This window comes from Cervus canadensis, chromosome X (assembly GCF_019320065.1).
Source record: "Cervus canadensis isolate Bull #8, Minnesota chromosome X, ASM1932006v1, whole genome shotgun sequence".
NCBI classification, from domain to species: Eukaryota; Metazoa; Chordata; class Mammalia; order Artiodactyla; family Cervidae; genus Cervus; species Cervus canadensis.
The window spans coordinates 86,228,654-86,245,332 of NC_057419.1; the positions used below are offsets into that span (position 1 = coordinate 86,228,654).

The 16,679-nt window shown below is 37.1% G+C and overlaps 1 protein-coding gene across 1 annotated transcript in view; it reads left to right on the top strand.

The window, feature by feature from the left end:
- FAM133A (family with sequence similarity 133 member A) overlaps window positions 1-16,679 on the top strand; it is an 82,418-nt gene that overhangs the window by 19,810 nt on the left and 45,929 nt on the right. The gene's annotated exons all lie outside the window — the stretch shown is intronic.

Genomic DNA, 16,679 nt, shown 5'->3' on the forward strand with positions numbered 1-16,679 from the left:
AACAAAAAAGAAGCAACTGGAAAGATTATTTAGGCCTTGTAACTGAAAAAACTTTGTTGGTTCACAAAATAATAACTTCAGAGGGCTTAAGGAAGGAGAGGAGTTGGATAATAGAAAAACCAAAAGATCATAGAAAAAGCAAGAGAATTCCAGAAAAATATCTACTTCTGCTTCACTGACTACACTAAAGCCTTTGACTGTGTGGGTCACAACAAACTGGAGAAAATACTTAAAGAGATGGGAATACCAGACCACCTTACTTGCCTCCTGAGAAATCTGTATACAGGTGAAGAAGCAGCAGTTAGAACCAGACATGGAACAATGGACTGGTTCCAAATTGGGGAAGGAGTATGACAAGGCTGTATATTGTCACCTTGATCATTTAACTCATATGCAGAGTACATCCTGCAAAATGCTGGACTGGATGAAGCACAAGCTGGAATCAAGATTGCCAGGAGAAATATCAATAACCTCAGATATGCAAATAACATCACCCTTATGGCAGAAAGCAAAGAGGAACTAAAGTTCACTTGATGAAAGTGAAAGAGGATAGTGAAAAAGCTGGCTTAAAACTCAACATTCAAAAAAACTAAGATCATGGCATCTGGTTCCACCACTTCATGGCAAATAGATGGGGACACAATGGAAACTGTGACAGATTTTATTTTCTTGGGCTCCAAAATCTCTGTAAATTGTGACTGCAGCCATGAAATTAAAAAGACGCTTGCTTCTTGAACGAAAAGCTATGATCAACCTAGACAGCATATTAAAAAGCAGAGACATTATTTTGCTGACACAGGTCCGTCTAGTCAAAGTTATGGTTTGTCCAGTCGTCATTTATGGATGTCAGAGTTGGACCATAAAGAAAGCTGAGCGCTGAAGAATTGATGTTTCTGAACTGTGGTGTTGGACAAAACTCTTGAGAGTCCCTTGGACTGCAAGGATATCAAACCAGTCAATCCTAGAGGAAATCAGTCCTGAATATTTATTGGAAGCTCCAATACTTTGGCCACTTGATGCAAAGAACTGACTCACTGGAAAACACCCTGATGCTTGGAAAGATTGAAGGCAGGAGGAGAAGGGGATGGCAAAGGATGAAATGGTAGTATTTTGTCACCGACTCAATGGACATGAGTTTGAGCAAGTTCCGAGAGTTGGTGACAGGGAACCTGTCAGGGTTGGACAGGGAAGCCTGGTGTGCTTAAGTCCATAGGGTCACAAAGAGTCAGACATGACCGAATGACTGAACTGAACTGAAGTTGCTGGTTCACAGAAGTAAATTAATATACTCTATGTATATATAAAGAACAGACTGAGAAATGTACTATTAAAATTATTCTATCTGCCATTAAAAAGAATTCATTTGAATCAGTTCTAATGAGATGGATGAAACTGGAGCCCATTATACAGAGTGAAGTAAGCCAGAAAGATAAAGACCAATACAGTATACTAACACATATATATGGATTTAAAAAGATGGTAATGATAACCCTATATGCAAAACAGAAAAAGAGACACAGATGTACAGAACAGACTTTTGGACTCTGTGGGAGAAGGCGAGGGTGGGATGTTCTGAGAGCATAGCACTGAAACAAGTATACTATCAAGGATGAAACAGATCACCAGCCCAGGTTGGATGCATGACACAAGTGCTCAGGGCTGGTGCAATGGGAAGACCCAGAGGGATGGGATGGGGAGGGAGGCGGGAGGGGGGATAGGGATGGGGAACACATGTAAACCCATGGCTGATTCATGTCAATGTATGGCAAAAACCACTACAATATTGTAAAGTAATTAGCCTCCAACTAATAAAAATAAATGAAAAAAAAAATTCTCCAGAGTAAAAAAAAAAAAAATCTATCTGGAACATTGTTGTGGCAGTGATGGAGTTTCTGCTGAAGGAAATGAGGCTTTTAACTTTCCCATTGGCAAAACAATAGTCCTTTGACAAGGAGAGGAAGAAACTCCTTTTTTCTCTAATCTCCAAGAACAATGGGAACCTTAATCACCTGTAATGAAGAAGGGGGTCAAGAAACCCCAGTGTGAGAAATAAGCTGGTGCTTGCAAGATATATGGCATCAGGGAGGACTGCAATTCAGGGACCCCTGTTCAAATGCATAGACAATGGACCTTTGATGGCTAGTTTTTAAATTTCCTTTTTCTTAAAAAAAAAAAAAAAAGATCCAGTTGTGCAGACATAGAAAACGAACATATGGGATGGGGGCACAGGCATAGGAAGGGTGGGTAGGGTGAATTGGGAGATTGAGATTGACAGGTACACACCACTATGTATAAAGCAGATAAGTAACAAGAACCTACTGATAGCACAGGGACCTCCACTCAGTGCTCTGTGGTAACACAAAGGGGAAGTAAATCCAAAAAATAGGGCATGCATGTATATATATGGTGGATTCACTTTGCAACTACACTCCAATACAAAACTAATTTTTTTTTAAATTTCCTTTTTCTGTCTGATAATTTTCTTCTGCCATTCCCAAACCATCAATAAAGTATTGTTAAGCATTTAAGAGTCAGATATGAACTGTGTTTAGGGGTTTAATTTCTAGAGTGATGTGTTCATTCTTAGTGTAATGTGGGTTGGGTAAGAGGCAGTGGCGTGAAGAAAAAGTTGTAAGACAGCATAACATGACCAGTCGAAAAGTGAAGCACATTCCTTAAGAAAGAACTGATAAACGACCATTGGGCACACTTTTGGAACATACGACCAAGCATTCTCTAGTATTTCTAGGAAATACTTAGAAAGGAAACTGGGCAGAGACTAGGTTACTTGATTAGGTTAGTTAGGTAACATGGGGGAAGGAATGCTGAGGCTAGGTTATTTGAATATTTAAAAGGAAAAACAGCCACTGAAGGTCAGAGAGGTTGGAAAAACTTGGCTTTGTAGTAATAGTTAATTATCCCAAAAATGGAAAGGGAAAGCATTGTGGTTTTGTAAACCTCTCATTACCTGGCTGTTGCGTGACCTTAGGTGGTTTTTAGATGCAGTGAGCCCAAGATTTCTCACCTATAAAATGAGGAAGTAGATCATCTTTAACATTCTGTTAGTGTCAGCATAATTGGAATAAGTGTTTGGTCTTAAGGTGATCACTGGGAAGGAAACAACACTTGTGTATATACTTTTAAAAGTTAGTTTCCAATATTACATAGCTCAAATATGTGCCTTATGGCACCTTCACAATTCCTTATTTGTTTTCTGACTCTACACATCCACATAATTGTTTATAATTCTAAAATGTTCCTATTTCTCCTGCTCTCTTTTCTGATCACAACAGTAAGTTCTGATCATTATATAAAATTTAGAATGCCAAAAATCATGAATATAAATTACCTAAAACTCCATTACACATAGATAACTAGCATCAACACTTTTTTGTACTACATATAATTTACATATATATGCATACATTTCCATATCTTGAGATGTTTTCATTAAACAATTTATCTTAGCTACCTTTCAATGTCAGCATAGATTATTATTTTAAATGCCTTTACATTATTCAACTGTATGGATAAACAATAGCTTATAAATTGAAACCCCTCCTTTTGGACATTTAAATTGTTTCAGAAATCTCAGTATTGTAAGCATCACCAAAATGAACACTCCTATAACTGTTTTTGCTCACTATTATTTCCTTAAGAAAACTTCCTTGAAGATTTGCCAGGTGAAAGAATATGCACATTTTAAAGGTTTTTATTAAGTATTGCCAAATCATACTCCTGAAAATGTGTACCATTATACCTTTCCACTTGCAGCACATGGTCAGGTATTTTCTTCACAGTTTGGAATGATGATGGAAAATTTTAAATTTTACTTTGCCAACAAAACAGGTAAATAGCAGTATCTTCTTATTTTAATGTTCATCTTTTTTTTCTTTTATTAGTAGTAGAGGAGACCATTTTTCATATATATTAGCCAAAAGACTAACCTATAAAAATATTCTTCTGAATTACTTATTCATTTCTTATGCAAATAGTTTTCTCCTAAGATTGTCATTCCTCTTATACATTACCTTATAAATGGTGTTATTATGGTTTTAAACAGGAATTATCAAGACAGACCCTAAAATTGGATGAGAAATGTCAGCCTGTATTCTCTCTCCTATCTTCCCTTAGGTACAAGGTGCCCTTAGGAAAGTTACCACAAATCAGGTTGCTAGATAAAGAAGAAAGGCTAAATAAAAGTTCTTAAACATCAACAAATTCTAGTATTTTAAAAAATCATTTAATACATTTTTGGTAGATGAAAATTTGTTAATCTGCCCTGAGTAACAAAACTTTGACCCAACTACACTGTACAATACACAAATACTTTTTGTGTACTAAAAAAGATGATAACATTAGGACAGAGATTTAAGCCATATTTAATATGAAATAAGTGTTTCTGCAAGAAACATTCCTTTTCACATATAAACATTAGAGTAATTGAGGTAAGCCATTTGTGAATTCTTGCTTCCTTGTGAAATCACTAATAATTATACTAATGGGAATATTTAATAACATGAGCTAAACAAACCTAAACACAACATTTCAAAAGATCTAACTTATTTCCAAAACAGTTGTTCAGAAAAATCAACTGGGCATTTCCCTAAGCTAGAGAAATTTTCTGATACTTCCCCATGTGCTGCTTAGAGATTGATCATTTAGTAAACTTACAATTGCAAAAAGTCGATACATTTCCATAAAGCCTCATCATCTATACAGATTTTTTCAAAAATACCTATGCTCTTTCGCTAGCCCTTCAGTATAATTAAATGCATCTGTAGTCTTCAGGTAAAAGAATACCTAACAATTAATTGGCAAACTGTTGACAGTAATTATGCTGTGAAAATTCAACTTTTCTAATATTCACAAGTATACTACACTGGTTGAAATGTTTTCCTAGCACCCTGAACCTAGTCAAAAATAGTGAAAAAAACATTTAAGTTGTATATTTGTTTTGGTGCATTTTTAAATTTGTTTTTCAATCCAGAGACTGATGAACTCTATTAAAACTTGAATTACACCTAAATAATTATAAGTAATGCATCATATTCCCATATTTTTACTGGATTAAAAGGGATGTTTTCCCTTAAAACAAGACAGGCTTGTGTGAGTTAATACCAATTTCAACAGCTTTATAGCTGATATTTTATGTGAAGCTGTAAATAGTCATGACAGTTTAAGGAAATCATTACAAGAAAAATTTTTACTTTCCTCACATTTCATTTCTTATGCAGTGCAGAGCAAATGTTTTCAGTGATGCCATCTGCTATGCTACCTCTTGTGTTCTCTTAAACTTCTGCAAGCAGTTCTTATAAATGAATTTCCTGACCAAAAGAACATTTTTAGAAACCATGGTAAAAATAAATAAATAAATAAAAATCACTGACCTGACTTCTATGTCCCCAGTTAATATCCTGGTCAAAACTAAGAGGAGGTTATGAGGAAAACAGTTCACACTGGAGATGGTTTGTAAACCACTATCTTGCATAGAAATGCATGTCTGGGGTCTGGGAATGGTCCAGATGTATTCAACATTACTAAAGAAAAGCATTTGTCATAGACTTTTTGGGGAGAAAACAAACTGGGTAAAGTTCTGACTCCTTGGAGGAATGGATTAAAAATTCAAAATCACCTTCGAGGACTGTAGACATAGGGAGTAAGGAAGTATGCAGGCAGGCGGGTGTTTACCAGGAATTAGTTCCGAGCTAGTGATTTAGGGAGGAAAAATCCAAGAAAGAACAGTAGCAGTTACATGAAATCCATGAAAGAAAGAGGATTTTCTTCTTTGAAGACAGACAAACCTGGATAAGTTATTATCAACTCTAACATCTTTAGTATTATGATATATTACCTGGAGTTACCAAGTAAAACTCAATTATCCTAAATATAGCAATAAATTTTTATTTGAATGGTCACTGCATGTGAAACACTCTAAAAGCACTTGATAAACAATATCTCATGTAAACCTTACAATAATTCTATGAGTAGTCAGATAACAAGCTTCCCAGGTAACAAGCTTCCCAGGTAACAGTAAAGCCTGCCAATGTACAAGGCGCAGGAGATGTGAGCTGGATCCCTGGGTCAGGAAGATTCCCTGGAGAAGGAAATGGCAACTCACTTCAACATTTTTGCCTGGGGCATTCCATGGACAGAGGAGTCTGGCAGGCTACAGTCCATGAGGTCACAAAGAGTCAGACATGACTGAGTGACTGAGTGCGCACACACACACATACACATACATTCAGATAAATATGCCCATTTTAGAGATAGGAAAAACAAGGATTAGAGGGGCTAAGCAACTTGCAAAAGGTCACACAGCCAATAAGTGACAAAAGTGGGAGTCAATACCAAGACTATTAGACTTCAAATATGAGCTTTCATCCTCTATATTGCCTAATTCCTGTAAATGTCCCTTGGGTTCTGCTCAAGGATGCTTAGGAGTAAACCACGTTCTCAGCATTTTTTTCCCTTCTTACACCTATTGATTGTTAGACTCTTTACTGCTGCTTATTACAGGAGATAATGGAATGATTAAAAATATGAGCAGTTGAAAAGGTAAAAGAAATCTTTAGTAGTAATGGATCACTCTATATTTAATTGAAATAGAAACTTACTAAGTCAGTTCTCATCATATTTCTGTGTATGATAAATATGACCTAGTAGCTTACCATTACCCAGTGGTCTCACTAAGCTATAAAATTTGATAAGATTTCTCATACACAGGCTACAAGTGGATTCAGGGGACACTACTGCTAGGGAAATGGAAATTCTTACTTTTCCTCTATAGATAGGCATCCCCCTTTTATTGCAGGTTTTACTTATTTCTCCTCTGCTGCTTCCCTTGGGCCCTATCTACTCCTAAGTATGGACAAAGAAGGTGCTTCTCTCCGTGGTATAGCATGGTAGAGAGGTGGAATAATAGAGCAGTTTAGAACATGGACTAGAGCCAGATTCTCAACTTTAAAGTCTGACTTTGTCACTTACTGATTGTATGAACTTGGACAAGTTACTTAATCTCTCTATACCTCAGTCTTCCCATTTGTTAAATAGAAATAATAATTTACCTAATTAATAATACTGTAAGAAAAATTCAGTTCAGTACAGTTGCTCAGTCATGTCTGACTCTTTGTGACTCCATGGCCTGCAGCATGCCAGGCTTCCTTGTCCATCACCAACCCCCAGAGTTTGATCAAACTCATGTCTATTGATTCAGTGATATCATCCAACCATCTCATCCTCTGTCGTCCCTTTTCCTGCCTTCAATCTTTCCCAGCACCAGGGTTGTTTCGATTAAGTCAGTTCTTCGCATCAGGTGGCCAAAGTATTGAAGCTTCAGCTTCAGCATCAGTCCTTTCAATGAATATTCAGGACTGATTTCCTTTAGGACTGACTGGTTTGATCTCCTTGCAGTCCAAGGGACTCTCAAGAGTCTTCTCCAACACCACAGTTCAAAAACATCAATTCTTTGGTGTTTGGCACTCAGCTTTCTTTATATTTCAACTCTCACGTCCATACATGACTACTGGAAAAAAACATAGCTTTGACTAGACGGAACTTGTTGGCAAAGTAATGTGTCTGCTTTTTAATATGCTGTCTAGGTTGGCCATAGCTTTTCTTCCAAGGAACAATCGTCTTTTAATTTCATGCCTGAAGTCTCCATCTGCCGTGACTTTGGAGCCCAAAAAACTAAGTCTCTCATTATTTCCATTGTTTCCCCATCCATTTGCCATGACGTAATGGGACTGGATACCATGATCTTAGTTTTCTGAATGTTGAGTTTTAAGTCAAGTTTTTCACTCTCCTTTTTCACTTTCATCAAGAGGCTCTTTAGTTCTTTGCTTTCTACCATAAGGGTGGTGTCATCTGCATATCTGAGGTTATTGCTCTTTCTCCTGGCAATCTTGATTCCAGCTTGTGCTTTATCCAGTCCAGTATTTCACATGATGTACTCTGCATATAAGTTAAATAAGCAGGGTTACAATACATAGTCTTGGCATACTCCTTTCCCGATTTGTAACAAGTCTGTTGTTCCATGTCCAGTTCTAACTATTGCTTCTTGACCTTCATACAGATTTCTCAGGAGGCAGGTAAGGTGGTCTGATATTCCCATCTCTTTAAGGATTCTCCACAGTGCTGTGATCCACACAGTCAAAGGCTTTAGCATAGTCAATAAAGCAGAAGTAGATGTTTTTTCTGGAACTCTCTTGCTTTTTCTATGATTCAATGGATGTGTAATAAAGATTACACAAATAATAACATGCATACTCCTAGTGCACAGTAAGCACTGGATAAGTTCTGTAAGGAGATCAAACCAATCAATCCTAAAGGAGATCAACCCTGAATATTCACTAGAAGGACTGATGCTGAAGTTTCAATACTTTGGCCACCTGATGTGAAGAGCTGACTCATTAGAAAAGACCATGATGCTGGGAAATATCGAAGACAGGAGGAGAAGGGGACGACAGAGAATGAGATGGTTGGATGGCATCACCATCTCAATGGACATGAGTTTGAGCAAGTGCCGGAGATGGTGAAGAACAGAGAAGCCTGGCATGCTGCAGTCCATGGGGTCACAAAGTGTCAGATATGACTGAGCGACTGAAAAACTAGAATTTCACTTTCAGATTTTCGGAAGAAGGACCTTTTAATTCTTTCTTTTGTCCCTATGGGAGGTTCTGGCCACTGGCAGTCCTCTATTCTCCTATGATGGTGGTGGTGGTTTAGTTGCTAAGTTGTGTCTGACTCTTTGTGACCCCATGGACTGTAGCCTTCCAGGCTCCTCTATACATGGGGTTTCCCAGGAAAGAATGCTGGAGTGGGTTGCTATTTCCTTCTCCAGGGGACCTTCCCCACCCAGGGATCAAACCTGCGTCTCCTGCATTGCAGGTAGATTCTTTACAGACTGAGCCACCAGAGAAACCCTTATTCTCCTATAAAAGAGTCATAAGTCAGTGATTAACATGCAGGAATACCACTCAGCAATAAAAAGAAGAGCCTATTGATACAGGTACAAATTGTATGGATTGTAAGGTTACTTAGCTTAGTGAAAATATGTCATCCTCAAAAGGTTACATGCTATATAAGTCCATTAATTTAACATTCTTTATAATTTTCACATTTCAATATTGAGAACAAAGTAATAGTTGTCAGAATTTAGGGACAAGAGGAATAATTTTGAATTTTTATTTTAGTAGTAGTTGTTTCATGAATTATACATGTGATAAAATGACATGGAACTACACACAAACACAAACTCACACTCATACACAGAGAGAGAGAGGAATGCATGCAAAATCTATCAAAATCTGAATGACATCTGTAGACTATCCAATGTTAATGTCCTGGCTTGGGTATTTAGCCATCTAAGATGTTACCATTAGTTGCAGCTGGGTGAAGGGTATACAGGAATTTTCTGTACTATTTTTGCAACTTTCTGTGAGTCATTAATTATCTCAAAATAATTTTTAAATGCTGATTAAGGATGCTTTTATTAGTAGATAAAGTTGGGCTAATTTCCCTATTTGTCCAAGGCCAAATTCACCAGACTGGTATTTCAGAACACTGTGAGTTAGAATTGCTAATAGCTGGGCTTCAGAAAAGCTTTCTGAGGTCAATACATTTAGGGAACATGACGTACCCCCTCCCCTCTTGGAGATTCCCTTCTACATTGCTCTGTTGTTTTCAATCCTTCCTGTGCACCAGAATTATCCAAAAAAATTTAAAGGCAGAAATGATCCTTAAATCAAAGAAATCATCACAATCCCTAGCCACACACTGGAAAGAATATCTTCCACTTACAATGAAATTTAAACAAAAATATTGCAGGACTCTGAGCTAACGCTTGCTTTTCCCTTAAGTGTTCAAGCTGTGAATATCTGATTTAGGCCTGTGACAGACATTGAAAGCAGCAAGAAATGACCCATTAGGAAAATAGCTTCATAATATAGAACAAAAAGGGAGCTGGAGTTAAGGAGAAATTATACCAACACATCATCTTCATTTTCAGAGAGCAGCTAGAGATTGCTTCAATATGAGGAGACAGATAAGCAACAGGTAACTAAAGATGCCGGCCAGTCCGTTGAGCAGAAATTAACAAGACTGCCACAGAATACCTCTAAAGCAGGCATTTCACTGAGTCATGCTGACCTACTCAATCCAAAGCTGGCACCAGTGAGGGCTGAGAAAGTAGAGAATACCATAAACTGAAGATAGAAATGGCCTCCAGCAGAAAATAAATATGGCAATTCAGAAAGAGAATGAGACAAACCTGAATTGAAGCTTCTGCGATGCACAGTCTCATTCCTCCTACCATTTTACACATCACACTTCAGCAAACAGTTGCTCCCATTCAAAGCTGGAAATAAAAGGGACAATGCCTAAGCACAGATGATTGAAAAATAAGAAGCAGAACAGCATAAGCAAAAAGTAGATGAAGGAAGAAGAAACTGAAGAACAGGCTCTGAATATTCTTTAAAACAGGTAAACTCTACAATTCTACTGAAGGGTATTAAACACAGCTTGTCCTTGGATAAGATATGATACTCCTGATTCTCTGTAAATGAAATCATAAAATAATAATCAAAATATCCATAGGCCTTAGGGAGGGAGCCTGAAAAAAACTGATACTACAGTTCATCTCAGAAAATAAATAGGTGAAAATATCCCTCCAAAATCTTAAAAAACAAGTTTTATAAGGACCTTTCTTACCAAATAATAAAATGTATATGAGAAATTTGTTTTAGAAGATTTTTACTGGCACAAGAATAACACTACTAAACAGAACAGTTCAGAAATAGGTACAGACACATAAGGGAATGGATTACATAATAAAGGCAGCAATTATTTACATTGGATATTTAATATTCAATAAATGGTGTCAAAACAACTGATTAGTTGTGCAGAAAGATAAAAAGTCATATAGCTGCCTAAATCCTTGCTTGGGCTTGGGCTTACTCATTCAGTTGTGTCCAATTCTTTGCAACTGCAACATTTTCCCTTAATTCAAAGACAGTTCTTACAATTACCAATCAATTAGAAAAAGATGCTCTTAAAACTATACCCTTATAACAGAGTTTGGGATTTCACTTTGTCTGCTCCTGGCATATCACTGTTTGTTATCAGAGCAAAACAAAAAAACAAAAAAAATAAAACAAGATTCTTCAAGTCAGACTCAGTGCACTACAATTATCTACAAAAGCATAGGGATAGAGAGGGAGGAAAAATGGCTAAGAGTAGATTTAAGAATCCTAAAAAAAAAAAAAACTCCCCAAATAATGATAGCCTGAGTTTATATAGTTTTGGGGAAGAGATATGGAACATGGTGGTTAAAAATATTAGATATGGAGCCAAAACCTATGGCACATCCATAAAATGGAATATTCTTCATCAACAAATAGAAATGAACCATGAAAAGACATAAATGAATGATAGATGCATACTCATAAATCAAAGAAGCTAATCCGAAAGGGTTGCATACACTATAATTCCATTAATATGACACTCTAGAAAAGGCAAAATTATAAAGATAGTTAAAAGCACAGTGGTTGCCATGGTCTGTAGGGTGCAGTTAAATAGGCAAAGAATCTGGATTTTCTTAGGTCAGTGAAACTATCCAGTATAATACTATATAGCATATATAACACTTATACATTTGTTAAAACCAATAGAACTTAATGACACAAAGAATAATGTATACAAATCTTTATATATGTAAATAAAGTAAAAAATTTAAGAAGTTGTTGGATTCCAAGATGAAATAATAACTGTAACAAGAATCTAACTGACTCAAATGAATTCTTTTTAATGGCTGAGTAATATTCCATAGTGTATATGTACCATAGCTTCCTTATACAGAGTGAAGTAAGCCAGAAAGATAAAGACCAATACAGTATACTAATACATATATATGGATTTAAAAAGATGGTAATGATAACCGTATATGCAACACAGAAAAAGAGACACAGATGTACAGAACAGACTTTTGGACTCTGTGGGAGAAGGCGAGGGTGGGATGTTCTGAGAGAATAGCACTGAAACAAGTATACTATCAAGGGTGAAACAGATCACCAGCCCAGGTTGGATGCATGAGACAAGTGCTCAGGGCTGGTGCACTGGGAAGACCCAGAGGGATGGGATGGAGAGGGAGGAAGGAGGGGGGATCGGGATGGGGAACACATGTAAACCCATGGCTGTTTCATGTCAATGTATGGCAAAAACCACTATAATATTGTAATTAGCCTCCAACTAATAAAAATAAATGAAAAAAAATAATCTAACTCTACTACAAATATATGAAATAATTTCAATGAAGGTGGTGGTGGAAAAATGTTCTAATGTAGGTGACCTTGGAAATGCAGACAAAAGAAAAAAATAAAGCAAAAAGGAAACATGCATAGCACAGTCCTCTTCTGGGTAAAGTATTTCTCATGGAGAACTGGTTAACAAATTTGAAACCACTCACTTCAAATATATAGTGGAATGAACAATTATGTAAAAGGATAGCAGATAGTTGAATCCATGCTTCTTACCGTTGGAGTAGTATGTTAGAAACAAGAGGGGAAGGCTAGAGGTATCCATGTGTTAACAGATTAGCGTTGGAGACATCAGTATGAATTCATGAGTACCTAAATATAGAAATAAGTAGTTAAATATAGAAATATGAGTATAGGCATAGGTTAATACATATACATATATTACCTTGTGCTCTCAGTTGAAATGGATTAGAAGCAAGAAAATCTATGGAACAAGCATACCCAGCTTCCAATATTGTCTCCAGTAAAAGGAACCATGATCTTTGCTGAAATGGTTGGTTTTTAGGACCAGGACAGAAATAAAAAAAGCAAACCTGGAGCATCTTATAGTCCCAGAAAATAAGAAAGTGATAAAAAAAAAAAAACAGTTATGGATCTACCAAAGTGATACAGGAGCCAACTGAAAGAGCTCCCAATGGTCAAAGTGGAATTATGCTATATTCAACAACATATCCAAGGCATAAAATTTTTTATATGAAAAGATGAGACAAAATAAAATTATTGTGGAAAAATAAGACATAGCTGGTGCATCAAATACATACAATGAAATTTTATATGCTTATAAAAGGACATTAGGTAAAAATGAAGGCAATCTGAATAAAATATTAATATATATTTAGTTAATAGTTATGTATCATGTTCTCTTTATTAATTGTGAAAAACATACCATACTACCATAAGATTTAAATAGCAAATGAAACTAAGTGTGGGATATTTGAAAACTCCGTGCTATCTTAACAATCTTTATATAAAGCTAAAAGTTTCCTGGAAAAAAAAAAAAAGATTCTCCTAACCTAAATGCCCATAAGAAACATTATGATATGTTAAGCAGAATGAAGTTTACATGCCCTGATAGAGAAAGGGTTCCAAAATACATCAAATGAAAAGTTAAAGGGATAGTAGTACATTAATAAAGATAGATATAAATATTTTCATGTGAAATGTGGTTATCTTTGAAGATAGAATTGTTTAAAATAATTTTTATACTGAAAAGTATATTTTCCATAATGAACATATTTTATAATCAAAAGATATAATAAAATAATAATAAAGTGATAACTTTCAGTGAAGCATACTGCAAAGATATACTTAATGCCCTTAGTTTACATAACTTATGAGTAAAAGATGAGAAAACCACTTGCAAACACTTTTACTAGCAACACAGAAGGAAATAATAGCTCCATTATGTTTATTTTTTTCTTTAAAAATACCTCTGTCATGCAAAATTTAAAAACATAAATAATCTAGAAGTGGTATTAATGTGTTATTAAAAATTCTTAACTCTATGCTACTTTAAGTCAGTGATAATAATGTACTATATGTAAAGTACTATATCATAATAATTCATAATTTATAGCACAATAATAAGATACACCTGGTCCGAGTTGATTTAGTCTTTGTGCCTCTGAGGAGCAGGCATCACACATGTAAACTGGCTCTGTATTTTTTTTCTTCAAGTAAATACTAGTTTCAGTGGAGTTCTGATAATTTTCCCAGTTACACTCTAAAAGGGCATCATAAGGACTAAATTACACAGAGGCTTTAGAGAATGTGTTGTGTTCTATATCTCTTGTAAAGAAGTGTATTTCTAAATGCTGTCTGTTACAATACTCAAGTTTTTCATTTTTAAATGTAAAAGACACTCCACAAAAAAACACAAAACATAAAAGTTGAAGTAATGCACGTGTGTTGAAGTTACTATACTGCAGGTTGTCCCAATCCCAGCGAACACCTAATCAAGTGAGGATTTATCCTTTTTTCCAAAGTGGCCAATTCCTTTTCAAACTCAGCTTCTATCTTATCATTTAACCCCTGAAGCTCTTTGAGGTCTAGGACACCTGTACTGTTAGACCCAGTCAGAACGGGAGCATTTGCATCTTTTGACTATCTGTGTGGTCTCTTTCTTAACTCCTTTCTTCCCTGACCTCTTCAGCAGCCCCTGCTGCTGCTTAGGAAAGCCCTTCCCTTATCTACGTTTGCCATGTTAAAGGGAAAGAACAAACTTTTATAGTGACGACCTGGACGCTCAGGGCCAAATTCAGGTTGCTGAAAACTCTCAAAGGAGAAGGCGGGGACGACTGCAGCAGCGGAGGAGATGAAGACCTCTTAGGTCGGGCTGGGGGAAGAAAGGAAATGGCTGGCCTCATCCTTAATCACTGCCAAAGGAAAGAGCACACTAGTAAGAAGGCACTGAGGAAGACCTCATAAAACCCTTCTCAAGCCCCTGCCCCCTGCCAGTGAACTGCATTCCCAGTCAACTTTTTTTTTTTTTTTTCCTGGCATCATTCATTGGCTGAGTGTGATGGACAAACCTGCAGCCCAAAGAATGTGCAAGCTTATCGGCTTTCCTGGCTCTTTTTACCTTTGACTTAGCCTAGGTGGTTGAAGCACCCAACGCCCACCTTTTGCATTCCCAGAATCCTATCTATACTGATTAAAAAATCCAGGACACCTGCCCGCTTCCCACCCCAACCCCAACCAGACTTAACCTGAAAAGACCAGTAAGTTGTCTTTCCAATTAGCTTCTTATGCCCACCCAACTTGATTTGAGACAAGAACTTTTGGTAAAACCTAATCAAAGAGATGAACGGGGAGAAAATATACCAATCTCCGTACACCAATCTTCCTGTAGGGTGCTTCTGAATGATTATTATTATCCGCATATCTCCTTTTATTCTGCAAATATTCCATAATGACATGTGTTCCTTTAATACTGGAAAATACACAGCAGGAAGGGGCTAAATACTTCAGTAAATGTGCTAAGCTGCAACAAGGATGTTGCATTCCATGTAGAAATTTTAAGGGCTCTACTATTTGTGATGTCTGGCAAGCACGGTATATTATCCTATTTGAGAACCTCTGCAGCAGTGACCCAGGTGTTGTGTGTGTGTATGTCTGTGTGTGTGCTCAGTCACGTGTAACCCTTTGCGAGACCCCATGGACTACCAGGCTCCTCTAGAGGTCCATGGAATTTTCCAGGCAAGAATACTGGAGTGGGTTGCCATTTGAGTGGGTTGCCATTTCCTCCTCCAGAGGCTCTTTCTGTACCAGGGATCAAACACACATCTCTTGAGTCTCCTACATTGACAGGCAGATTCTTTATTACTGCACCACCTGAGTAGCCCATACTGAGCCAGGTACATGCTATTTACTACAGTCTTCTATTTGGCACTGGCTTATAAGTAAATCTGCTGCCACACAACTTCTCGATGGATGCAAAAATCTCAGAACTAAAATACAGGCACTCTCAGAATAGCACAGCTATTGCAAAAAGCAACCATTTGCTTCCTGATTTTGTATAAATCATAACCTACATATCCAAACATGCATGACTGGTTAAATATATATTTCATGGGTTGGAAGATTTTTACATTTATAGACACGAAGGGGCTTCCCAGTGGCTCAGGGGTAAAGAATCTGCCTGCAATGCAGGAGACACCAGTTCAATCCCTGGGTTGGGAAGATCGATTGGAGGGCACTCCAGTTTTCTTGCCTGGGAAATCCCATGGACAGAGGAGCCTGGCAGGCTATGCTCCATGGGGTCACAAAGAGTCGGACTCAACTGAGGCGGCTGAGCACACAACAAACACATAGACATGAGGGGCTACTGTTAAGCAGGGGTAAATGCAAGATACTAAACTATATATGGTGGGATCTGGGAAGACTATTGGGTAATTTTATGGCAAGAGACCCTGAAATTCGCAAATCCTATCTTCCTCCTGCTGCAACTCTTTCCTGTAAGGTCTTGAAGAAAATGTATGCAATTGGGGAAATAGCAGATGTGAAATAAAGTATCATTTGCTGTGCTTGTGACTTTATGCCTAGTACAAAGCACTCTGCTAAACTGAGTTTAAGAGGTCTCCTTAAAATAAATTCAAACCAAAATCTTAGGATCATGCATAATATCACTTACAAGGAAAAATAAACTACACAAGGGAGGGAGACCTCCTCCCAAGTCACAGTGGAGGATGGGCCTGGGTCATTTCAGATTCTACTCTGGAAAGTGAAAACTGTTATTGATATCCTTTCTGGGTGAGGCACTCCTGCCTATCTCCCCACTTCCCCATCCCCACTTCTTCCCATTCTCTCCACTCCCCACCCTCCTCCCTTCTCTTCTCCCCTCTCATTTCCCATCCTTCTCTCTTC